This window comes from Hemicordylus capensis, chromosome 5, assembly GCF_027244095.1.
Source record: "Hemicordylus capensis ecotype Gifberg chromosome 5, rHemCap1.1.pri, whole genome shotgun sequence".
Taxonomy (NCBI): Eukaryota; Metazoa; Chordata; class Lepidosauria; order Squamata; family Cordylidae; genus Hemicordylus; species Hemicordylus capensis.
Window position 1 is genome coordinate 208022536 of NC_069661.1, and position 27326 is coordinate 208049861.

General features: G+C 43.8%; 1 protein-coding gene across 20 annotated transcripts in view; it reads right to left on the reverse strand.

Moving 5' to 3' along the window:
• ANKS1B (ankyrin repeat and sterile alpha motif domain containing 1B) overlaps positions 1–27326 on the reverse strand; it is a 595071-nt gene that overhangs the window by 91886 nt on the left and 475859 nt on the right. The window contains exon 1 of one of the 20 annotated variants that reach the window (XM_053251599.1): positions 22651–22669. The exons of 14 other annotated variants lie outside the window; for them this stretch is intronic. The gene's annotated coding sequence lies outside the window, so the exon portion shown is untranslated. Of the gene's footprint in view, positions 1–21167; positions 21479–21602; positions 21855–21878; positions 21911–22367; positions 22387–22503; positions 22527–22650; positions 22670–27326 lie in introns of those variants that run through there. 5 more of the 20 variants (XM_053251597.1, XM_053251598.1, XM_053251595.1 and 2 more) reach the window with 5 other exon arrangements.

Sequence of the window (27326 nt, forward strand, 5' to 3'; positions counted from 1 at the left end):
AGTGCCTGTTGCTGGTGTATATCTTATAGCAATAGCAATAGCACTTACATTTATATACTGCTTTATAGCCGGAGCTCTCTAAGCAGTTTACAATGATTTAGCATATTGCCCCCAACATTCTGGGTACTCATTTTACCGACCTCGGAAGGATGGAAGGCTGAGTCAACCTTGAGCCCCTGGTCAGGATTGAACTTGTAACCTTCTGGTTACAGGGCGGCAGTTTTTACCACTGCGCCACCAGGGGCTCATGTTTCTTTTTAGATGGTGAGCCCTTTGGGGACAGGGAGCCATCTTGTTTGTTTGTTTGTTTGTTTGTTATTTCTCTGTGTAAACCACCCTAAGCCATTTTTGGAAGGGTGGTACAGAAATCGAACAACAACAACAACAACAACAACAATAAAAATACCCCTCCTACCAAAGACAACCACAGGGCTTTGTGGACACCGACTCAATGGCAAACTTTACTTTTACGAGACAAAAGTGCAGACTACTTTTCAGTGCTCTTGCTGCTGACTGTTTGTTAGCCCCATCTCTACTCCAGGACGAGAATACAAGTAACTAAAGCCCTATTCAAAAGCTGGCCTCGATCAAGAAATGAATTAATCAAAAACACCACACTAGTAATCTTGGATTTCCCGGCTAACCAACATTGTTATGATTGTGAAAACTAGCCTAAGAAGGATGAAATGAAACTTTAATCACATATGAACACTGTGATGGTAGAAATACTACTAGGATTTCTCAGGATTCTTTTTTTCTATGTGCATGTCCATACATCTCTCTCACACGCTGACCAGTATATTTCATATAGCCATAGGTTAAAAAACAATGGATAAGACCAACCTTTCAGCTGAAAAAGGGAGAGAGAATAAAATATGACCTTTGTCTTTTAATTCCTGAGAGAAAACAAGCAGCAGTTGATGTTCATCATGAAAGCAAACAGGTCCCTTATTAGATAGATTTTCAAATATCTTAGTAAATGTAAAGTGGAAACTGAAAGAGCAGAAGTGGACATGCTGGAGGCACAATGGGGTTGGTGAGCTGCCACAGGGGAAGAAACCAACTTGTATGTAGCTGATTGGTAGGCACAATTCTAGTCTAGCCTAATCCTGAAAGAGGAAGTTTAAGTATTGCTGGGATAACAAATGGGAATATGAAAGAAAAATCCAAACAATAATACAAATAAGTAATAAGAACATTTTTAAAAACCCAGTTTACTCCAATATATCCCTGTTTTAACACATCCAACAGTATAGTTTTATTCTATTTGGACACGTTTGCTGGCTGAAATGACTACTAAACACATAGTATGACCTTAGCTAGCTTGACAGAAAACTAATTTATCAAAGAGAATAATCTACCTGATTCCACATGCTAAGAAAAATAATTATATTTCTTTGCTGAAATGGAGTAAATAAAACCAGCCATCCCAATAATAACTTATTATACATTGTATATGTCAGGACTGCCAGCATCAACTCATCTGTTCTCCTAGCAAATAAAGCAACACAGATCTACCTTGTTACCTAGCAACAGAGCATGTCACTGCTACTCTAAAAAATAAACTTGGTTTTATTTCAAGAGAACATTCATAAAGAACATTTAACAATCCATTCAAATGCTCAGAAACTCAATATTACACACACACACACACACACACACACACACACACACACACACACAACCCTACCTTTAAAAAGATGTATATATGACATGCAACAACAGTGACCAAATCCATCAGCATTGGTAGCACTGGGCACAAGGGGCACATGCCCCCAATGTTTTCCGGGTTTCCCCAAACCTCTTGCCTCCTGCCCATCCCCCAAGCCCTTTCTCATGCCTAGTGAGAAAGGGCTACTCTGTCTCTGGGCTTACCTTCCCACAGACAATCCTCCAGGCTGCTGCTGGTGGCTCTGGGGGTTGGGGTGCCGGGACATGTTGTCCCATGTTGCCCTCCGCCGAAAAACTATAATACACCGCATGGGCATGTGGTGCATTATGGGGATCCCCCCCTCTCCTGCCCAGGCTCCCTGCAGTCTGGCAGCCACTGCTGTAAGCAGCCACGGCTGACAGATGATTAAAAAATGGGGTCAGAAGACTGCCCCCTCTCCCCTAACCCCATTTTAGAGGCAAGCTTCACAGGTGGGTTTGATGCCGTGGTTCCGCAGGAAGCGGCCCGCACATGTGCATTCAAAACCGGGCTGACCTCCCTTAACCTGGTTTTGCACGTGCGTGTGAATGTTGGAGATGGAGTTCCAGTGCACCAACCTTTTGCACCAACTATCCTAATGACCACAGAGCCATGTGGTTTTCTTTGGCAGAATACAGGAGAGGTTTCTTCATCAATAAACTAGTTAATTCACTCTACAGTGATTTCCATGTGTGTTACTTAAATAGCTGCAACAACTAAACTCAGCAATCTGTAACTGGAGTGGTAGCTTCCTTGGTGCTTTGCTAAATAATCACAAACCCCAACAGGGTTATGGGCCCAGCAGCTCAAAAATCTGCTGCAGAGTTTTTCTTTTAAAGTGCAGCAGAGTGAGTTAGTAAGACAGCATGGATCCAGAGGTGAGCGGCACTGCCCTCTCCAAATTGAATGGAAGGAATTACGATCAATGGGTCATGAAAATGGAGCCCCACCCCTCCGGTGAAGGCAAAAGGACTTAATGGAGCCCTCACAGAACCAAGACCAACAGATAGGGCAGCTGCCCAGAAGGAATGCGAGTCACAGAACGATAGGACATAAAGCTTGATTGTCCTAAATGTGAGTAATGATTGCTAATGCCTTTCAAAAAGACTGAAATAGCCTCAGAGGTTTGGGATAAGCTTAAAAAGCCAATATGAGAGAGTCTCTCGCAACACTGCTGTCCTTTTAATTCAAAGGATTTGCAAAACGCAGCTGGAAGAAGGAAGGGATCTTTCAACCCATATAAATGTAATGCAGGAGATTCACAGATTACTTAAACAACATAGATCTACTTGGGATGATCAAGTGTTAATTGGTTTGATTCTGAGATCTTTGCCACAAAGTTATAATCATTTAAAATGGCACTGGAGGTTTCAAATAGTAAGCTTGAATTGGAAACTGTAATTGCATGCTTGCAAGATTTCAACCTTAAACAGGAAGAAACAGTTTTTGAAAAGCATGGGGACAGTACTACAGCCTTTTCCGGGAAACAAAGGCATTGCTTCAACTGTTAAAAAAAGCAGGGCATTCACATGCTAATTGCCCAGAGCCTAAAGGTGGGAAATGCAAAAAGAATCCTAGAGGAGGAAAATCTGGTTACCATAACTACAGAGATGACTCACAGTCTCTGAACACAATAGAAAGGAAGATAAGCATTTCTCACAGACAGAAAAGCAAACAGCAAGAACAAGAAACAGAGAGAGACAGACAGACAGCCAATGAGCCAGCCAAGATGTAGGAACCAGGAATGAGGAATGATTTTATTATTGATTCCGGCACTACCCAAAATATCCTGAATTCCCCTAAACTGTTTATTGATTTAGACAAAAATACAAAGTTGCTGTTTGTGTTGCTGATGGAAACAATCTTTATTTGATGGGGAGAGGATCAGCTGAACTGTATTGCAGGCAATTTGATGGAAAAATTGAAAAGATTTTGAACTAAGATGCATTCTCAGTCCCTGATATGGAGAGTAACTTGATCTCTGTGGGACATGGAGTCAATAAAGGTTTTTAAGTGACTTTTGAGGACAAAGTTTGCTACATCATCAAAGATAATGATTTAATTATGACAGCCTATATGTGTAAAGATGGTCTTTTTCAATTGGACTGTGTAACTGGACAGGCAAGCCTCGCAACTTCATACAAACACAAGAATTGTTCTACCATATGACATAAAAGATTAGTGCCTAGGCAAATAACTGTGATAAATGAGCTTGGGGGAAATGGACTAATTAGGGACTTTAAAGTGGAGTCATGCAAAGAAGCTGCCAGTAGATGGCAGTGTTGCTTACTTAATAAAGGGGTGAGACCCAGATTTTCTGGACAGACACAGATGGAGTCACAGGATATTCTGGAGCTAATACATTCTGATGTCTTTGGTCCACTTGAAAATAGTATGGGTGGCAATCGCTACATACATTTATTGATGATTTTTCAAGATTTACTTATGTATATCCTCTGAGAGAGAAAAGTCAAGTGTTTTTTAAAGAGTATATTGCACTGGTCAATAACAAATTTGGAAGAAAGCCTCAGAGACTAAGTTCAGACAATGGAGGCGAATACATGTCAAATGATATGAAAAGATTCCTAAAGGAACATGGGATTTCACATGAACCTACTCCCACATACACACCTGAACTCAATGGTGTGGCAGAGAGGGGAAATCACTCTCTACTAGAAATGACCAGATGCATGTTACATGATGCTGGCTTGGCAAATAAATTCTGGGGAGAAGCAGTGATGACTGCAAATTACTTGCAAAACAGATTGCCAACCAATCAATAGACAAGACACCATTTGAACTATGGCATGGGCACAAACCCTCTCTAAACCATGTCAGAGCGTTTCGAGCAAAGGCTTATGCATACGTCCCAAAGGCTAAAAGAACAAAACTGAATTCCAGATGCAAACTGGGAGTGTTGGTTGGATATGCGCCTGCCCAAAAGGGATACAAAATCCTTGATCCTGCAAGTGGAGAAGTCAGAATTCTCAATGTGGTGTATTTTGATGAGAGATAAGGGTAATCAACTAGAGGTGATGTACCAGAACTTGTGCCAGCAATCCAGGTGAAAGATGGACCACATGAGTGGACTCTCATGAGGCAAGAGCCAGACAGTGAACCCAAAGAATCTGTGCCAGAACCAGAAGCAGGTTCAGAAGGGGATACAGATTCAGAAGGGGCTGCACAACCTGAGCCAGAACTGAGGCACTCACAAAAGCCCAACAAAGGGGTTCCACCCAAAAGACTCTCATGACCAAAGGAGGAAAGATGCAAGAATCCACCACATGGTGAGATATAGAAAAGATGCCAGCTGATGAAGCTGAGAAATGGAGAAAAGTAGCATTAGAAGAAATTGATTTGATGCACAAAAATGAAAGACTTGTGGAACTACCTGCAGGAAAAAAGACTGTGGGATGCAAGAGGGTCTTCAAAGTCAAGCAGGATGAAGAAGGGGATGTACAGCACTACTAGGCAAGGCTAGTAGCCAAAGGATACTCCCAAATCTATGGTGAGGACTACGATGAAACCTTTGCATCAGTTGTGAAACACACTTCAATTAGGACACTGCTCAGGGTGGCAGCAGCCAGAAAGATGCAAGTTGACCACTTGGATGTAATAACGTCTCCGTGTCTTCTTGGGCTGGGGTCTGGGGACAAGGGGCTCATGTGCAAACTACAAAAGAGTATCTATGGCTTAAACCAAGCAGCCAGAGCATGGAATGAGAAACTGAATCAACTGCTACTTAAGGAGAGGTTCACACAAGAAAAAGCTGTCCCCTGCCTATATTCAAGATTCAGAGGCAATAGATGGACTTACATTCTGACTTATGTTGATGACTTGATTATTACATATGAAGAAAAACAAAACAGCCATGAGATTGTACAGCACCTGAACAAGGAAATAGAGGTGAAGGAACTCAGAAGCATCTCCTTGGCATCCAAATAGAAAGAGAAGGGGATGGGACATTCCTTCTCAACCAGAAGCAGAAGATAAAGGATCTTCTAGAATGCCTGGGACTGACAGATGCCAATGAAGTCAGTACACCAATGGATACAAATTTCTGGAAACAAGATAGAGACAGCAAGCTTTTACCAGCCAACAATCAATACAGAAAGACAATTGGAAAGCTTCTGTATATAGCCACAGTAAAAAGGCCAGATATTGCTTCAGCAGTGAGAATCCTGAACAGAAAAGTGCACCAACCAATAATGATTGGATTGCAGTCAAAAGACTGGGAAGATACCTAAAGGTTACTGCACACTTCATGTTGGAGATTCCAGCAAGCAGCAGTCCCAGACTAGTGGGATACATGGATTCAGACTGGGCCGATGACAAAACAGACCACAAGTCCACAAGTGGACACCTGTTCTTGTATGGAGATGGAGCCATTAGTTGGGCTAGCTGCAAGCAGTCACTTGTTGCGCTCTCATCCACAGAAGCAGAATATGTTTCCACAGCTGAAGCATGCAAGGAAGCAGTATGGATACACTAACTACTATCGGACTTTGGGATTGAGGAATCAAAGCCCACAACAGTGTTTGAAGATAACCAAAGTTGTATCCAGATCTCCCAGATGGAGAAGATGAAGTCTCAAACTAAACACATTCCCATAAAGTATCACTACGTTCGAGACATGCAAGAAAAAGGGGTAGTCCAGTTGGAGTACTGCCCAACATAAGAGATTACTACTACTACTACTAATAATAATAATAATAAATTCAATTTTTATACCGCCCTTCCAAAAATGGCTCAGGACAGTTTACACAGAGAAATAACAAACAAATAACATGGAACCCTTTCCCCAAAGGGTTCACAATCTAAAAAGAAACATAAGATAGATACCAGCAACAGTAACTGGAGGTACTGTGCTGGGGGTGGATAGGGCCAGTTACTCTCCCCCTGCTAAATAGTGAGCCAGTGTGGTGTAGTGGTTAGAGTGCTGACTAGGACCGGGGCGACCCAAGTTCAAATCCCCATTCAGCCATGATACTAGCTGGGTGACTCTGGGCCAGTCACTTCTCTCTCAGCCTTGTTTAGATGAAGCAGGTGGTGGTGGTGGTGGTGGTAGTAGTAGTAGTAGTAGTAGTATGTGAGGACAATCTGGGCTGGAGTTCAAAATTCCTGCCCAACAAGTCATCCCCTTCACTACCTCCTCCACTGCTGAAACTCCGTCCTCCCCACTCTTTATGCTTTGGAGGAGGGATAAAGCTAAGTGCCATTTCTTCTTCCACTTCTCTTTCAATTTTCATGCAAAGGGGAAGGGAATACAATTATCCTGGAAGGCTGGTTCTCTCGATGTGCAGGGCCCTCGACCTCATGCCCAGCAGAAACCCAGCAATCCTCAATGGAGCGGGTGGCATGGACAGCCCAGGAGAAGAAGGTGGGTACCCCCACCACAAGTACCATTATTTCCTCCAAATTCAATCAATCAATCATCTTTATTATGGTCATAGACCAGCATAAAATACGTGATTACACGGTGATCACACAATGCATTAAAGTATAATGCATAACGATACATTAAAAGGCACGAGAAAACATTAAAAACATTTAAATGCACAAAAGGGCATAAAACAACATAAAAGGCATAAAAAGACATATGAAATTCTGTTTTTAAAAACTGCATGGCAGAAACGCCACCACACACACACACACACACACACACACACACACACACACACACAAGATTGTGGGATGAGATCCTAATGTACAGAAAACCCATCCTCCCAATTTCACATGCTGGTCAGGTCTCCACAAGAAGCGACTGGGTGGGAATTTGAAAATAAAGTAAGTAGTGTTGACCAGGGATCCAATTCTACTAGGACCCTAGCAACAGCCCTAGCCAAAACATGCCAGATATAACAAGGATGTGTTGGTAATTAATGACTTAAAAAATGGGAAGACAGTTTTTGATTCCTTTGGAGAGCATGAAAAGGCTTAATTATCAAAATGGGGAGAAGCTGTGGGCCCAGGCCGCAGATCTTTTGAGTACCTAGCAATGGCCCTGCTGCCTTGCCTGACCTGGGGTGGATCTTTCAAAAATTTCAGCTGGCAGAAAACACTAAGCCAGATTGTTTTGGGATACCCACAGCATGGAACATGTTACTCCTTTGCTATTTAATTTACACTGGCTCCTGGTACATTTCTGAGTACAATTCAAAGTGCAGGTTATTACCTTTAATGCCCTATATTGTTTTGGCCCTAGAAAGACTACGTTCTTCTATATTGTCCCACCACCATTAGAGGTCCAGTTGGAAGTAACACAGAACAGGAACCTTTCAGCAGGGGTGCTCCAGGTGTCCCTGGAAGTACATACAGGCGCCACACTACATACTTCCTAACAAGCTGCTAAGTCTATTTTGTTTTGTGCTGGCTGCTGCTTTGGCTTTCTATCACTGTGTATTTTATTCTGTTTGCTGGTGTATTTTGCTGTTCTGAGCTGCTGTTATTCCTGTATTATGTGTAATTGTATTACTCTATGTATTTGGTGTAAATGATGTTCTTTGAATTTTATTTGTTTTTATCTTGAAAGTTGCTTTGAAGGGCGGAAAAGTAGCCTTGGTATATACATTAAATAAATATCCAATGGAACATGAACAGAGTTGTATTTGCTTGTTGTATGTGCACAACAGGGCTTGACCCACTGCAGTCCCTTTTGCCCCCACAAATATCCACTCTTGAGAGTTGGAAGACCTTCCAAAGCAGTGTAGGATGAGATGTAGAGGACTGCAGTGGGAGGGGAGAACCACAGGAAAATGAGGAGCTGCACTGCATGAGAGGAAGTGCTTCTCTACTTCTGCAAGGCACCTTTGGTTACAACTTGGTACAAGGCTCTAGAACTATTTTGCTTAAAAAATAAAAAAAAAAGCACACTCCCCCAGTGTCTGCAATGTCCTCCACCTTTGGCAGATGACACCATTCTTCTTTGACAGCTTTTCAGAAGGGATGTAAAACTCAGCTCTTCCCACTGCATTTCATTCAATGCAGTGGCGTAGGATGTTTGTTTGTTTGGTTTATTCTCTCTGCGCTTTTGTAGTTGTCACATTGTGTTTTATGCTGTTCTGATTTTGTTGAATTTCTTTTATGCATATTATTGTGTTTTATTTTGTTCTTGACCACTTTGTATGCAGGAAAGGTGGCCAACAAATTATTCTAAAAAATATGTAAATATTTTTCTTAAATAGCAAAAGTTCATTAGCAGCAGGTATGTCAGAAACATACCATGAGACACAAAGTAAGGATGTTTTAGAACTTGTAGCATGAATTTGATTTGGATTACGTTAGAGAAATACAACTGTGTTTTAGCAAAATGGCAGCCCACTCCAAAGCTATAATTACCCTGGGGTGGGGGGGGGGTGGGAAGCAGCAGGGTGGACTGGCTAAAGGGGAACTAGGCATTCATTGATTGATTGATTAAGTGCAGTCAAGTCAGTGTTGACTCTTAGTGACATGACCACATAGATAGATTCTCTCCAGGATGATCTGTCTTTAACTTGGCCTTTAAGGTCTCTCAGTGGCGCATTCATTGCTGTCGTAATCAAGTCCATCCACCTTGCTGCTGGTCATCCTCCTCTTCTCTTTCCTTCAACTTTTTCCAGCATTATGGACTTCTCAAGGAACCTGGGTCTTTGAATAATGTGCCCAAAGTATGATAGTTTGAGCCTGGTCATTTGTGCCTCGAGTGAAAATTCTGGATTGCTTTGTTCTGTGATCCATTTGCTTGTTTTCCTGGCTGTCCATGTTTGTTTTCCTGGCTGTCCATGGTATCCTCAAAAGTCTTCTCCAGCACCAAAGTTCAAAAGCGTCAATACTTTTTCTATCTTGTTTCTTCAAAGTCCAGCTTTTGCATTCATAGAGTGTCATGGGGAAAACCATTGTCCGAACGATTCTAATATTTGTAGGTGTAGACACGTCACGGCATCTAAATATCCTTTCCAAGGCCTTCATTGCAAGCCTACCAAGTGCTAGTCTGCAGGATATTTCTTGACTGCTGGATCCTTTACTATTGATGGTCTATCATAAAAGGCAGAAGCTATCCACCACTTAAATGTCTTCATTATCCATTCTGAAGCTGGTTGCTATACCTGTTGTCATTAGTTTAGTCTTCCTTACATTTAGTCGTAGTCCCATTTTTCACTGTGCTCCTTGACTTTCATTACTAGAGCTTGCAGATCATCCGCATTCTCAGCGATCAGAGTGGTGTCATCAGTGCAGCACAAGTTATTGATGTTTCTTCCTCCAACTTTAAAACCACACTTATCTTCTTCTAATCCAGCTTCTCTCAGGAGATGTTCAGCATATAAGTTGAATAAATAAGGAGAAATTATACAGCCAATCTGGAACCAGTCTGTTTCACCTTGTTCCATCTGGACTGTGCCTTCCTGTCTCATTAGAACGATGAGATGTTCTGGGACACCCATTTTCCTAAGAATATTTTTCCACAACTTGACATGGTCAAAGAAATCAAAGGCCTTTCTGTAGTCAATAAAGCACATATTGACTACTTTCTGGTATTCTTTGGCTTTCTCAGTTATCCAGCGTGCATCAGCAATGATGTCTCTTGTTCCTCGGCTTTTTCTGAAACTAGCTTGAACATCTGGCATTTCCCTTTCCACATAGGGTTCTAATCTGCGTTGCATGATCCTATTTTGCTAGCATGTGAAATGAAGGATATTGTACAATGATTTGCACAATCTGTTAAGTCTCCTTTCTTTGGTATGTAGACTGATCTCTTCCAATTTGTTGGCCACTGTGTGGTTCTCCAGATTTGCTGGCATAGTTTGGTTAGAGCCTTGACTGATTCTTTTTCTGTTGCTTGCCACATTTCTGTAGCCATTCCATCAATTCCTTTAGCTGTCTGACTTGGTAACGACCAGAATGCTGATCTAACCATCTTCCCATACTAGAGGTTCTTGCAAGTAGGGAATATCTTCTAGAGTTGGTTGTATCTTGGTTGTTGATGTCCCTGCTGTACAGATTTTCAGTATACTCCTTCCATCTCTGTTTGATCATCTCTGAATCAGTAACTATCTGTCCGTTGGCATCCCTTAACATACCAATTTGAGGTTGGAACCTCCTTCTGAGTTGAGAGATGCCACTGTTTTACAGTGGTTCCGCTCCTACTTCTCGGACAGATTCCAGATAATGTCGATTGGATACTGTTGTTCTTTGAGATCTGAGCTTAAGTATGGTGTCCCTCAAGGCTCCATACTCTCTCCAATGCTTTTTAACATCTACATGAAATCGCTGGGAGAGATCATCAGGGGATTTGGAGCTGGGTGTTACCAGTATGCTGATGACACCCAGATCTATTTCTCCATGTCAACTTCTTCAGGAGCTGGCATATCCTCCCTAAATGCCTGCCTGGAAGCAGTAATGGGCTGGATGAGGAAGAATAAAGTGAAGCTGAATCCAGATAAGACAGAGGTACTTATTGTGCAGGGTCAGAACTCCAGAGACAATTTTGATCTGCCTGTTCTAGATGGGGTCACACTTCCCCAAAAGGAACAGGTTCGCAGTCTGGGAGTACTCCTGGATTCACACCTCTCCCTGGTTTCTCAGGTTGAGGCGGTGGCCAGGGGTGCTTTCTATCAGCTTCGGCTGATACACCAGCTGCACCCGTTTCTTGAGATAAACGACCTCAAAACAGTGGTACATTTGTTGGTAACCTCCAGACTTGACTTTTATAATGGGCTCTACGTGGGGCTGCCTTTGTACATATTCTGGAAACTTCAGTTGGTTCAGAATGCAGCAGCCAGTTTGGTCTCTGGGTCATCTCGGAGAGACCACATTACATTTCTGCTGATGGAGTTACACTGGCTGCCTATAGGTTTCTGGGCAAAATACAAAGTGCTAGTTATAACTTATAAAGCCCTAAACAGCTTAGGCCTTGGGTATTTAAGAGAACATCTTCTTCATTATGAGCTCCACCGTCCATTGCAGTCGTCTGTGGAGGTCCGTCTCCAGTTCGTCTGGTGGCCACACGGAGACGGGCCTTCTCAGTTGCTGCCCGGGACTATGGAATGCGCTCCCTATTGAGATACGATCCTCCCCATCTCTGACAATTTTTAAAAAATGCTTAAAACCCCATCTTTTTACTCAGGCTTTTTCAGCTTTTTAATAGGTTTTTAATTCTGTGATTGACTTTTAAATTGTTAGTTTTTATGTGTGTTTTTAACTGTTTTATCATTGTGAACCGCCCAGAGACACGAGTTGGGGTGGTATAAAAGTGTAATAATAAATAAAAATAATAAATAAAATAAAACTATGGGGAGATATGATAGAGGTGTCCAAATTATGCATGGAGTAGAGAGAGTGGACAGAGATACATTTTTCTCCCTCTCTCACAACACTAGAACCAGGAGTCATACCATGAAACTGATGGCTGGAAATTTAGGACCAAAAGAAGGAAGTACTTTTTCACACAGTACATAATTAATCTATCGAATTCTCTGCCATGAGATGTGGTAATGACCACTAGCTTGGATGGCTTTAAAAGAGACTTAGAGAAATTCATGGAGGTTAGGTCTATCAATGGTTACTAGTCTGGTGGCTATAGACCACCTCCACCCTCAGAGGCAAGTTGCCTCTAAATACCAGCTGCAGGGGAGCAAGAGTGAGAGAGAGGGCATGTTCTCACCACTTGCCTGTGGGTTTCTCTTAGGCATCTAGTGTGATACAGGATGCTGAACTAGATAGGTCTTTGGCCTGATCCAGCAGGGCTGTTATGTTCTTATTTATGTTATATTATCATGCACACCTCTGGGAAATGAAATGCATATGATGCATTATGTTAATTTTTCTCTAGTCCAGATTAACATGCAATTGGTACTTCCTGGACTGAATGCATTAACACATTTGAGACACATTTGTATGCATTAACACATTTGTATACTAACAGTTTCACTCTGTATTTGCAACCTGTATTATAGCAACAGGGAAGTACAAAATCAAGTGATTTTTCCATCTATGCTAGCCTACTTCTTCCCCTGCCCCAACCCAAATAGGGTTGGACCAAGGCATTTTGGGGCCTGAGAAAGAAAATCCAAACTGTTATAAGACCTACACCAATTCCTAGGAAGATTGATTGATTGATTGATTGATTGATTTACACAGTCAGACAGGTGTTATTGACAGGTGTTTGTTTTATCCAGACATCGAGTCCTTCCCAAGGACCTGGGATGGTTGAATTTTATTGTCAATGTTGTTGCTGTTGTTATAGATATCGTCGCAGAATATAGGCTGTTCCCAGTAAAGCTGCTTTTTGTAATTGACTGATGGTGATTTCTGTGGCCCCTATGGTGTTGAGGTGCTCTTCAAGGTCTTTTGGAACTGCACCCAGGGCGCCAATGACCACTGGGATTATTTTGGTCTTCTTCTGCCACAGCCTTTCAATTTCAATTTGTAGATCTTTGTATTTGGTGATTTTTTCTATTTCTTTTTCTTCTATTCTGCTATCCCCTGGTATTACTATGATGATTATTTTAACTTGTTTTTCTTTCTTCTCAACTACAGTTATATCTGGTGCATTGTGTGGCAGATGTTTGTCTGTTTGTAGTTGGAAGTCCCATAATATTTTTACATCTTCATTTTCTTCAACTTTTTCAATTTTATGGTCCCACCAATTTTTGGCTACAGGTAGATTGTATTTTTTGCAGATGTTCCAGTGTATCATCCCTGCTACCTTGTCATGCCTTTGTTTGTAATCAGTCTGTGCAATCTTTTTACAACAACTGATTAGATGGTCCACGGTTTCATCTGCTTCTTTACAAAGGCGGCACTTGCTGTTTGTGGTTGACTTTTCGACTTTTGCTCTTATTGCATTTGTTCTTAGTGCCTGTTCTTGTGCAGCCAGTATCAAACCCTCTGTTTCTTTCTTCAAGTTGCCATTCTTAAGCCATTGCCAGGTCTTGGTGATGTCTGATTTTCCACTTATATTGTGCAGGGGCTTCTTTTTCCATTTTTCTGCTCGGTTCTTGACTTGTTCTTTCTTGTAGGCCTGCTTTGTTTCATTGGTGTTGAATAGTTTCGCATTATTGACCATTTGAAGTGCATCTTCTTCACTGTCCTTGATATATTCTTCAAGGCCTCTTTTCTCCTCCCCTACTGTTTGATGGACTTGCAGCATTCCTCTTCCACCTGAGCTGCGAGGGAGGTATAGCTATCTACATCACTGCGGGGGTGCAGAGCATGATTGACGGTCATTATTTTCCTGGTCTTACGATCTAGCATCTCTAGCTCTTCCTGGGCCCAGTCTATTATTCCTGCAGTGTATCTGATATTGTTATTATTGTTATTAATATAAATGTAAACCGCCCCGAGCCTTTTGGAAGGGTGGTATAAAAGTTTTAATAATAAATAATAAATAAATAAATTATTAATTCAGTTTCTATACCATCCTTCCAAAAATGGCTCAGGGCGGTTTACATAGAGAAATAATAAATAAATAAGTTGGATCCCTATCCCCAAAGGGCTCACAATCTAAAAAGAAGCATAAGATAGACACCAGCAACAGTCACCGGAGGTACTGTGCTGGGGGTGGATAGGGCCAGTTACTCTCCCCCTGCTAAATAAAGAGAATCACCACATTAAAATTACTAAGTTAGCATAAATATATAATATAATCTATATATTTAATTCTCTTAGACATACCTGTCGTTAATCCCATGCGTGGCAGCTCTCATGAGAATTTGCAAGCAAGCTGATGATTAGCAACGGGGACAGCCAGCCACCAAGGGGGGAGAAGCGGCGGCCTGGAGAACGGCTGGCCGCTGGGGGAAAAGAGAAGTGGTGGCCCAGCAAATGACTGGCCACTAGGGGTGGGGAGAAGCGGCAGCCTGGAAAATGGCTGGCCACCAGGAGGCTAAGAAACGGCAGCCTAGAAAATGGCCTGCTGCTGGGAGTTGCAGGGGAGAGAAGCGGTGGGCCGGCAAACAGCCAGCCCCCGGGGGGGCGGGAGAAGCGATAGCCTGGCATACGGCTGGCCACTGGGGGGAGAGAGACCACCCCTACAACTGTACCCAATTTGGTTCATATTGATCCAGGCATTGAGAAGTTGGGTTGCGGGGAGACATACACAGTCAGACACACGGATGAACACACACAGAATGCCAGATGATCTCATAAGCCTACTGGAAAGTAGGATAAAAAACTATGCCTGGAAGTCCTGCTCTGGTGCTGATGTGCTCAAAAGCCTCTCGGTGCTCATACAACAAGCTCCATCATGCTTACGGCATTTACCTCTTTAGACAAACACCATATAGCATTGCAGTCTGAGGGTTCTCAGCATCTTAGCAGGGCTTTTCGGTGTACACTCAGGATGTTGTAAGCAGGTACTGTGTCCCCTTTTAAAAACAGCGTCTGAAGAGAGCTAGTCTCTCCCCTCCACAACCCCTTCCAGCCGAGGGAGGAACATATTTTGGTGCTGCTGTTATTTAAGGTTATAATGTTTATAATTTTAGTCTTTACTTTGTCTTATTGTATTAAGTTGCTTTAAATGGATGTTTTGAGCGGTCATGAGTGATTGTGTATGCTGGAATATAAATGTTTTAAATAAATAAAACTAAAACATTTTCCAGAGAGCATTGTTTCCCATAGAAACAATAGTATAGCTGAGGGGTTTCTTTCTTCAGATAACCTTGGGATTCCTAGTAGCATTGTAAAACCAGGGGGAAGCGTAGCTAAAATGTTCCATTTGTGCATAGTTTTCATCTTCCATGTTGCCACTCACCACTGTATTATCTAAATTGACTTAAAATCTAATGATTGCTAATGCCATCTGTTATAAAGATCTTAGAGAAATTTTTGGTGTTTTCTTTTCTCTCCCCCCCCACCCCCCCCACAACCCCAAGATTGAAAAATTATGTTTGAGGCAGTTTGTATAAGTTCTTCTTCAGTGATATTTGAACTTGTAGGAATAATTCCATCCTCTCAGTGAACGTTCAGATAATATGCACTACAAAACTTAATTAGACAGCATACAATAAAACTGAGAATAACAACATGGAAATGAGATAACTGTTGTGCATATTTTATCACAGCAATAACATTTTTGTTCTAAATTCTTGTTCATTTGAAAAGAACGATGTTCACAATATACTGTGATGTTGCTGGTTTTTAGATGTCGTATTCTGACCTACTATTTTAGAAAGTGAGGGAGGGATCACCTCAGAATATGAAAAGCTACCAAACTAGAGCATGTTAGATTGGGCAACTAAGGCCTGTATTTTATTATGGTGACTAATTTCCACAAAGGTACACAACCGAACAGGGTAAAGAGCTAAGCTGCTCCTTCCCTGGTGTATTTCTCCACCTACATCTAGACACTGTGGCTGACATCCTGACCAAAGTTGCAGGTGTGCAGCAGAAGGATTCAAGGCCACAGTGGTAGCATCCCACTTCTGAAGCATGGCTATTCAAGTGAGAGAGAGAGTGTGTGTGTGTGTGTGTGCGCGCGCATAGACAAGCACAGGAATGAGCACCTTTTGCCAGTCACAGTCTGCCTCTGGGTATCTGGGGGTTGATGCCAGAAGACATTTCTTTGCTACTAATGAATTTGAGGTTGATCTTAGATCAAACACCAACCATTCATAAAGTAATTTAGTCTGAGACTGAATAAATCAGACTGACAAAAGCAATGTAATTGTTTTAAATTAGTATATCCCACTAGTGAGAACACGTTGGGTAATGCAGCTGATCAGCTGCAAATTGAAGTGTATCTCTGCGTAAAATTGAATAAAGCTTGAAATCTTCCGTTTCAAAAGACATGGTGTAACTTAGATAACTTATTAATTATTATTATTATTATTATTACATTTATATCCTGCTCTTCCTCCAAGGAGCCCAGAGCGGTGTACTATATACTTGAGTTTCTCTTTCACAACAACCCTGTGAAGTAGGTTAGTCTGAGAGAGAAGTGACTGGCCCAGAGTCACCCAGCTAGTTTCATGGCTGAATGGGGATTTGAACTCGGGTCTCCCCGGTCCTAGTCCAGCACTCTAGCCACTACATCACGCCGGCTCATAATGATTATGGTAATAATACTGTAATGACATGGTCTGGGAAAATTGTAATCATAGTTACAACCAAAATTGTATTCACAAGGGAACTTGGAACTTTGCTCAAAAGTTCCTCAAGACACATCTGTTTTCTCAGACTTTTAACTGAAATTAATTATAAACTGTTTAATTGTATTTATCCCATGAAACTGTTTTAATTTTTTACTCTCTGAAATTATTAATTATTAATTGCTTATTATTATTTATTATTAATTGTTTTTAATCTGTTTTATATTTGTTGCATTTTAAATTGTGTACACCACCTAGAGATACACACATCAGGTAGTATATAAATATGATGATAGATAGATAGAGATAGGATTTTTGTGGAGCTGTGATTAAGTACCAAATTCAAAGAAATGACTTTTAATATAAGTACAACAGTTAGCACCTGCTAGATGTAACAAATAGGTATGTGTCTTGACTGAACAAGGAAAGAAAATCTGCTGATGTCTGGCGATGGAGAATGAGGAGTTTGGAACAAATCTCCTAAGTCAGTAGCAAGTTCTGCATCAGTAATACAAAACTGATTACCATTAAGTATTGACAGCCATAATTGTGTAATTAACCAATTAACGCACTAAATGTGTGACTAGTTGATTACAACCATTTGCACATTTGGCTATTAGAAGTTGTAAATGATATAGCAATCTGAATTTGGGATAGATTTTTTACTTCTTCTACAGAAGTCCAGATGACCACTGTGCTTTTCTATGGAAATAAAGCTGCACTTTGTTTCTTCTTGCCAAGTTCTGTGTGACTGCTTCTTTTGGAAAAACAAAAAAATAAAGATCTGCAGCTGGGGAAGCACTGTTAAGGCCAACTTGGAAATTGGGGGGAATAGCTATGCTATTGACAATTTAGTGCCTGGAAGTCTCCCTTTAGTAGAAGGGGGAAATGAGAAAGCCCTCTCAATAGTCCTTCTATTACCACACATATTTGGGTAGCATTTGGGTACTTAATCAGTGGCTGGAACTGAGTCACTGGCAGCCACCAGCATAGCAATGCAGGCACATGGGAAAGGCAATGACTATTAAGGGGCAGATCAAGGGGTGGGGATGACTAATCTGACAGTTTAATTGAGTAACAGTGCACAATGATCTTACTCCACTATTTAGTCACAGCAACCTGTAGCAGGGAACCTTGTCAAAATACATTGTATCTACTATTCTTTTGACATATTTAAACATCCAAGGGGAAGAGATAACATTGTTTTCTACGAAAACTGTGCTGTTTAGCTCCTACAATATCATAAGAATCAAGATATTAATGGTTTCATCACATGCAAACATATGCTGCTCAGTTCCACAGTTTCAAGAATCCACATCAGGGTTTTGTTTTTTTATTAATGTGAAGAATACATCTATCATCTCAGTTTTCCAGTTAAGTTGACAGTTTCCAGCTGCTTAAAGATGGCATTCGAACATCTTAGCTCTGTGCAACTCTGCTTCATGTCATTGCTGTTTAATTTATTATATATTGTTTAACTTTTAAAGGTTTAAAGAATACTTGAAGGAAAATAGTTTTCTCTTTTAAGACTGATTACATTATCTAAACATTTGGGTAGTTGTCTTTAGATGCAGGATTCCTATCCCTAAAAATCTGATTTACAATTTCATCCTCAAAGTACTATGCCAGTGCAAGTCCAGTGAATGAGTTTCTTGAATGACCTGTTTGTGAACCACCAGTTTGAAATCCATTCATTGCTGAAGACACTGTGCTAGTGGAGTACTCTGATTGCCTGTCTTCCTAGTTCATTTAAAGGCTAAGCTGCAACCCCTTTCCTTGATTTTAATATAATTCCATTACACCCCCCATTGTTGTCTGATTCTTCTATTCGTTTATTCATTTCCATTGTTTCTTTAACAGTACCAGCTGGGGGGAAATTGAAATTACAACTCTGGATATATTTTGCAAAGATGTCTTCAGAGTCCAAATGCACATAAAAAAGGATTAACCAATAATGGTTCATTTTAAAACATTTCTTGTGACTAAGCTGGCCTTTTTAAATGGCAAAAGTACATGCCCTTCTTTTATACCAATCAAAATGAGTCAGGCATTTTATTTCCATTAATTACTTCAGGGTTTTCATTCAACAACAACTTACCCATGCTTATATTTACCCAAGCAAGAAGCAGCAGTTAATAGAAATACTTGTATATGAAAAGTTAAACACATGTCTGCAAGACCACACCTTGTGTGTATTACATTTCTCAAAGGGAAAAAGCCAGACTTCTCCATGACAAACTGTGAAACAGCTACACTAAACATCATCAGCTAAAATAACTAAGTCTCCATTTTACAGCTTCATTTAAATTTTTATGTTGCCATTAGAATGCAATTTTACAACATAGTGATAATTAAACATGGCAGGATCAAGGTCTCCTGCTTTGAAAATAAAAGCCTATTGCCTTTTTGGAAAAAAAAAAACATGAAGCCCTGGACGTATATTGAGATAAACTGAGAAACAAAACCACTCTGTTGTGACAAGATTTCAATTGACTGTACTCCTTTAGAAGCCCCTCATAATGCACTTTTAGGACAATAATAATTGTTAATAGAGATCCATAATACTTGCTGCCCACTGTGGAAGAGGTTACTTTAAGATTAGTTCACAGCTAACTTGTTAACTAAACTAGAAATGCTTTAAAAAGAAAAAATGACATATTTCAACAGCCATGTTGTCAATGCCAAATATTAAGGTTTTAATCTTTTTTTAAAAAAAAACTCTTTACAGTCACAGAACACAAATCTTCACTTTATGCACATGGACAGACATTGCTACCAACCTTCACTGCACCCTACTATGTGCTAGTGACGATCTCTCTCTCTCTCTCTCTCTCTCACACACACACACACACACCCCTACCTCTATGTGCTAAAGCTCTTAAATATCCATCTGCTTTACTGTTTGGATAAAACACTTAAGGTACTTCATATCCTCCCCCCTCCCCAATAATTTCTGTGTACTAAAAGCATGTGTGAACCGTGGAGTGAGTATTTCTTGCCAGTACACAGCTTGCGATAAAATCACACTTGCCCCACACTTCACAGATAATGTATGTGCTTTCCCCCTACAAAGATTATGTATAATTATAATACATGAAGCAGCCCGGAGGCTCAACAACCACTTACCCTAACATAGCCCTACCTGAAGTAAATAGAATTGCACCACTGTGAGCAACTGCTTATAAGGCCCAAGGGAATTCCATCTGTACAAGAATGTTGTCACATGGCGGTATCACTGGAGTTATGTGCAAATATAGATTTGCAATTTTTTTCCATTTAGTTCACACACACACACACACACACACACACACACACACACAGTCAACCTATTCAAGAGACAGTTGACTAGTGTTATTTACATTCACAATCTTTGCATATCATCAAGGAATGAACTGTGATTTCTATCAATAGGTATAGGAGACCAGGAAAAAGACAAAAACTGTTTGAAAAATATCTAACCAGAAAGGACAAAAACAGCATTATCCCAAAGCCGAGGCCTTCTCTTTTCCCTCCTTGACAAGTTTGAGACCAGAGCATAAGACATCTAAGTTATCAAGCTACTGAAAGCAGTACTTTCCAAGGTAGATGTTGAGTACTGACACCTCCACAGAAATAAGCCATTGCCGGCTCTGCAATTGCTCTCCAGGGTGTATCACGGGAAAGTACATGCCCACTTTTCTCCCCGAGATTAATCACTGCTTAAAAATACATGGAGTGAGCACACTGGGGAGACGCTTTCTCGGGGCTGCTGCCGGCCACCCCCACCCCCCCGTAGCACTCCGAGGCGATGAGAAACTCGCAGCTATCACCACAAGCCAGGACCACTTCCATCAGGCGCTCGTTAGGACTGCATGGCATGCGATGCACATTTCTCTCCCCCTCTCTTCCTTTGTCTCTCTGCATATATATATATATATATATATATATATATATATATATATATATATATATATATATATATATATATACACACACACACACACACACACACACACACGCACGCACATATATACACACACCTACATATATACGCAGAGAGAGAGAGAGAGAGAGATCTCCCTTAAAAAAAAGAGACTATTTTTAGGCACAAGTGACATTCCTGAAGCCTTGGAGGGATGGAGACCGTTGAGGAAGGGGGAAAGCAAACTGCCCTTTTTGGAGCCGATGTCCACTTTGTGACAGCGCAGAGCTGGAGCAAAGCAGACGAGTAGGAAGGAACAAGACAGGCAATCGGATCCGAGAGAAGAGGGGCTTTAGCCAGATTCCTCATCCCCGTCAATCTCCCCTGGAGCCACCAACGGGTCCACGGGAAGGAGCCCTCTCGGTAGCCGCTGTCCTTCGCCCCCGTCCCGGACCCTCCCGAGCCCCGAGCCATGCAGCGGCCATCCCAGCAGACATGGGGACTCGCTTACTCATCAGCTGCCTGGCTGCCTGGCCGGCCGGCCGGTCTCTCTCCCTCTCCCACCTAGGCGCAGCGGCGGCGGCGGCGGTGACGGTAGCGAACACGGGCAGGCGGGGGCTGCGAGCCAAGCCGGAGATATTTATATTCTGCAGCGTTTATCTCTCTCCTTTGTGCATCTTCCTTCCCCGCCTTGTGGCGAACGAGGCAGGGACGCCGCAGCGGAACCGAGCCGAGCACAGCGCAACCCAGCTGAGCGTCCCCCTCCCCTGCCAGCCGCCGGCACCGCCGAGCGAGAGCGGAGGAGGGGGGAGAGAAAGCGCCCCCGCCCCCTCTGCCCCCCCTCCCGCGCTCCCGCCGCGTGCTCGTGGCGGGCCGAGAGCCTCTCGGTGCAACGCCGATGCTCGCTCTGTCCCGCCGAGGAGGGCCCCCGCCGCTGGGCACTCACCGGGCTTCTCTGTGCCGAGCGGCGAGGTCCGGGCGCACGCCGTGCTGGCTGCAGGCGGGCAGGTTGCCGATCTGCCGCTGCACCTCCCCCCTCCCGCCCCTCGCATCCCCTGTTACTATGGATATTCTCCGTGTATCTCCTCCGCTGCCGCCTGCACGCCGAGAAGGAAGCGGCTGCCGGGCTGCTCGACGGGCGCCCATACGCCACCACCCAACGTGACCCTCCCGCGGCTGCGGCGGCCGCTTCGCCGCCCTTGCCTAAGGACCGGAGAACTACCTGTCACTGTCCCGCCAACATCGGCCACTCCCTCTGCTGGAGGGCAGCGAAGTGACTGACAGCGTTCCCTCCCCCCCCCCCTCCACCAATCTCACACCCCGGTGAGCATAGTAGGATGCCCCCGCCCCCTCCCCTCTCCACCGGAGCCTGGGCAAGAGCGGGTGGGCGCCACCCTTCGGGGCGCCTCCACCACTCTTGCCCGGATTGTGGTGCGTGGCCACGCTGAGAACTGAGAAGTAGTAACGGAGCCAGACAGAATTCCACGGTAAAAAGGTGGATCCAAACCACGGGGAATAATGCAGTAGCCATTGTTAATGTGCGGCACCGGCGCAGGCTCAGACTGGCCTGCCGGGCAAGGAGGCACTTTCCTGGTGCGCCCTGCTGCCCTCCGAGTGTGATGCGCCCTCCCGCCTCCGGGGCCCCTTCCTCCTCCGCAGCGTCTGTCTGCCTGTCTCTCTCTTGCAGGGCGCAGTCACCAGGGAATTTCACCTGTGTGCGCGCCCTGCTGCCTTCTGAGAGTGTGAGCGGCGGCGCCTCCGCCCTCCCCTCAGCCTGCCTGAGCCCCGGCCCCCTCCTTCCTCCACTGGCAGCCACCAGGGAATCTCGCCTCTGTGTGTGCGCGCACCCTGCTGCTTTCCGACTCCCGAGGGTGCGTGAGCAGGGCTTCCGCCCTCAGCCTGCTGCCTGAACCCCGGCCCCCTTGCCTCCCTCGTCTCTGTCCTGCTGCCTCTGGGTTTGTTCCCCCACCCTCATCCTGAGCTCCCTCGCCTGCCTCTCTCTTGCAGGGCAGGGAATCTCTGCAGCCAAACAGGCTGCTTCTTCTATCCGGTGGCTTTCCCTTCCCTTCCTCCTGCTGCTACTGCCGCGGTCTCTGCTGCTCTGCATTCTGCCAGGGAGGGTGCAAGGGTGCAGTTGCACTCTCTTTGAATAAATGCTGAGACTCATGGAGATAGGCACTAGCAGAGAGTAAAGAAAGGGTTAACGTCTCTCCCAGCCCGATTGGTTCTCCCCTGGAGTCTTGTGCTCCTCTCCCCCGCTTGGGTTTGTATGGAACTGAGCCAAGCCAAGGAAGTTGCTACCTGTTGTGTTGGTCTCCTTCAAGAAGGAAAGTAACACATTTGGTTAAAAAAACAAAACCATTTGCTGTTTGTTTTGTGTGTGATTTGTTCCCCATAGTCAAGCTACGGTGTTGACTCTCTCTCCCCCCACCTGCAGGAACCGTGTGTGTGTGTTGTACAGATGAGAGAAGTCCGTGCGTGTGTGTGTGAGAGAGAGTTTTAAGCTTTTTAAAATAAAGAAGTTTCAAAGTATGCAAAAACTTTTCTAGTGCAAACATTGTGAGAAAATTAGTCAAGCAAATGTATTAAAAGCTTTGAAAAGAATGGAGGGGGGGAGAAGAGGAATGCGCTTACAAAATGGATGTTTTTATTCCTGTTCCTAGCTCTAATCTGGTCCCTGTTTGTGGGTTTCTTCTCTGCCCCTCCCACCCTTATTAAAAATATTGATATGCAGCTTTTTTTGCAACAGAGTTTTCAAAATGGCTTAAATAGCAAACTATGAGAAAATGGTTCTCTCAACGTGTTTCCCCTTTTAAACATTACTATTTTATTTTATTTTGCTTTGTGCTTGTAGCAGGCTCCCCCACCAAAAGTCTATTGCTTCAGAACAAAACTTTGCAAATCAGTTCACAAGAACCTCATTTTTAAAACTCCTTTGCCCATGAAATGATTGGTTGTCTTTAAATTCAACAAAATTGGGGTTACTCCATATATGACATTCTGCTGTCCTATTTGAAATAAAAATGGTGTCTTTTCTTTCTGTAGTGTATAGACACAAATCTCGGACTCCTGCCTCAGAAGGCTGGATGGGGAAGCAGCAAGGCTGATGGGGAGTCCCTGTTTGGAGAGGGAAGGAGCCAGAGCTGGTTGACCTGGCTGGGGCACCTGGCCATGATGTGAGGCTCTCCTCTTCTCCCCCTCCCCCCAAACCCAAACCCTAAAGGCTGCCTCTTGTAGCCAAGCTGCCCTTGTCTCACACATTTATCCACTCCCTTCCACCAGTTATTTATTCCCCCACCGTCATTTCTCTTCACCCCTATTTCTCCGCAATGATGTGCTTAAATGCTTTGAAATTCTATGACGCTATATATGTTGTTAGGAACTGAAAATAAATTTTCCTCTCTTGGGTAGGTGTATAGGGCTGAGGGGTGAGAGGGCAGGCTTCTTGTGGAAATTGGTGGGGAGAGAGAACTTAAAACAGTGCTATTGTAGTGCTACTAAGAAGCCATCCACTTCAGTTTCTAACAATCTTGCAGGAACTGGACTATATAGGAACACATATATCCAAGCTATTTTATTAGTATAGAATTGTGCTTCTTAATAGTTACAAGTGATACTTCATTTGAAATATTTATAGTAACCTATAAGTAACAGAAAACAGAAGTTGGATATCAAAAGTTAACAGAAAAAAAATATTATTAAATGAAACCAAAAAAGTATGGTGTAACCCACCCATTCTGCTCAAAAAATAGTAAACCACCCTGAGCCATTTCGGAAGGGCGGTATAAAAATCAAATCAAATCAAATCAAATCAAATAAATAAATAAAATTGGCTCCCTCCCCACATAAATTCCCCCGCCCTCTCAGTGCCCCCAGTCTGGCCCTGCGCCACCGCCGCACAGAGACGGAGGTAGGCAGGAAGCCACGAACCACACAAACCAAGAGGCAGGTCTCACGTGACCAAAGTGGCCTGGTGGTGGCTGCTTTCCTAGCCACATGCCAGGCTGCTCGGGTAACATTTGGGCCCCTATTACACACATACATATCAAGCTGCGGGGGGGGGGGCTGCTTTTCTGAGGTGATATTCCACATGGCTGCTGTCTGTTGGCGAATACCAGGACGAAGTCTCGAACTAGACCATACTGCTAAATAGATGACTGCCTCTCCCACGCTCCTGTTATCTTTAGGACTAGCCAGTAGTCTCTACAGGGAGGATCCAGATTGGGAATGCAACATGTGTGGGTGGTGGGGGGAAGAGGTCCAGTCCTTTCCCCTATTCTTTTTTACAGCTGAAAATCTGTTCTCTGCCCAAGCAACTTTTTGCCCCCAAACATGCCATTGCAGTGACACCTTTTCAGGCAAAGAGCAGCTGTGAGTGTGTGTGTGAGGGAGAGGGAGGGGGGAGTGTTAGTATGATAACAGCATGGACAGAAGGGAGTAGGACTCCCCCATGCACTGTGGTTCCAAACTGGATTGCCCCCTGTGGTGGCTATTTCTACCAAAAAAGAATAAAAGTGTGGGAGAAACAATTCTCTGTGTAATGTGTTGCCTAGGGTTCCAATCAGTTAGGAAAGATCATGTGATTGACTCTGACTATAGCTCTATTCATGTTTTGTTCAATGCACATATAGTATGTGTAAACATGTACAGATGTACACACATGTATAATATTTGCACATTATGTTCAATGCATGTAAAGAAGTATACTTCCTATCCCCTGCATTGGGGTCATTCGATGGCCTCCTTTAGGTGCTGCCACAGCCACAAGGGGCAGGGGGAGTATCAGAAGGTTCTCCTTCCCACTAGTGGCCTCCCCCTGGGACATTGAGGCCTGCTTTTTGGCTTTTCCAGCCCTCTCCTGGCTCACATCAGTCATTTTAAAGGCCACTGTGCATGCCCACTGGCCATTTGCATGCCTGGGTTGAGCCAAACTGAACCGGGCCCTGTTTGGCTCGAAGGCAAGCCATCGAACAGGCCCAGTTCAATGGCGAGCCGGCTCAACCTAGAGCCAGTATGCACATCCTCAACGGTACCCAGGTAGACTTTTAAAATGAACACATGTACAATCATTCTTACAAACACATGTACGTGTGTACAGATGCCTCTACGCATGTACAACTTCTGAATACAGCTTATGTATTTGTGGTATACAGCTATTTGGAGTATCTTCACAGAGAGCTCACCTTCGCCCCCCCAGACAATTACAAAAATGCTGCTGGGAGTGTGGCATGTGCTCCCAGACAATCCACACTGCACCACGCAGCACAGAGTTCTGGAGGCCGGGACAAGATGTCCCGGTCTCAGGGAATCCCACAATGCATTGCACCATAAGCACGGTGTATTGACAGGATCCCCCATTAGAGAGGCGCTCTAGGCACCCATCTCTGTGATTCCTCGGGTTGCAGGAGATGCAATCCCAACAGCCGGGTTAAGGGAGCGCTTGCTAAGAGTGCTTGTCGGCTAAAGCCAGGCTTGGGAGCGAGGTTAGGCTGGACGGGAGCGCTGGAATCCGCATGGATCCTGGCATGCCAAACAAGCAGCCTAGCCCAGGCTAGGCTGCCCTATCCTGGGCTAGGCTGCTCCTGAGAACAGCCTCCATGTACAGGGGCAGATTAAACTCTTTGCCGCTAGTAGGCAGCCAAAGATTAGCTGCCCCAGCGGCAAGGGTTCCCTTCCCCTTTGCAAGTAAGAAGGGGAAGGGGGAGTTTAATTAAATCTCTTTTTTTAACCCTTTAAAACTGCCACCATGCAGTAGCGCAGCGGCGAGAGCTCCTCCTCCTGCTCCCACCCGCCTGCCTGCCTCCTAAATTATGACGGTGCGGTGCCAGGTGCATGTGGGATGGCAATGGATGCACTGGCGGCAGAATTCAGACATAGCACATAACCAGTCCCCCGGTTCCACTCCTCCCACCCCCTGCCATGAGCGTATCTGTCTGATTTCAGACATCAGTGCTGGCCTCCTCTGATTGATGGACAGCCAACGGCAGCCAAGAGAGGAAGGAGTTTCCTTTCTTCAATTCTGGTTCCAGGGAAGGCTGTCTCTACTTCTGCATTTGGACACAATGGAAGCAGCTGCAGACCAGAGACCCAAGCAGTGAACATCACTTCAAACTGAGGGTTCACAGTGGAGTTTGGTGACTGAACCCTCAGTTTGAGTTAGGGTTCAAACTGTGGTTTCATGCATTCAGACATGCAGTTACATGAACCCCAGCCACATGTAACTCTGGTTTCATTCAATGTCTGAATACGGCCTAAGAGAAGGACAGGAAGAATGCAGCCCTGCTAATTCTCCTGAATTTCTCAGCACCTTTTAGTAGCATTGACCATCGTGTCCTTCTCAACTACATATCAGATACGGGAATTGGGGGGGATCATTCTCTGGTTATTCTATTCTTATATGATGTGTCAGACCCAAAAGGTGACACTGGGGACTTCTGTTCAACATCTACATGAAACCACGGCTAGCCCAAGACCTTAGGATATCTGAGCCAGGATGCCAAATGCCGTCTTCTGCTGCCACCTCACCTGAACCCCTGCCTGCTGCTGCTGCCTCCTGGCAGGAGTTCTCTTCAAGTTTGTGCTGCTACCAAATGGCAGCAGGAGGCAGTTGAAGTGGCAGTGGAGAGGGGGAGGTAGGTAGGTAGGTAGGTTCCACTCCAATAATCTACCT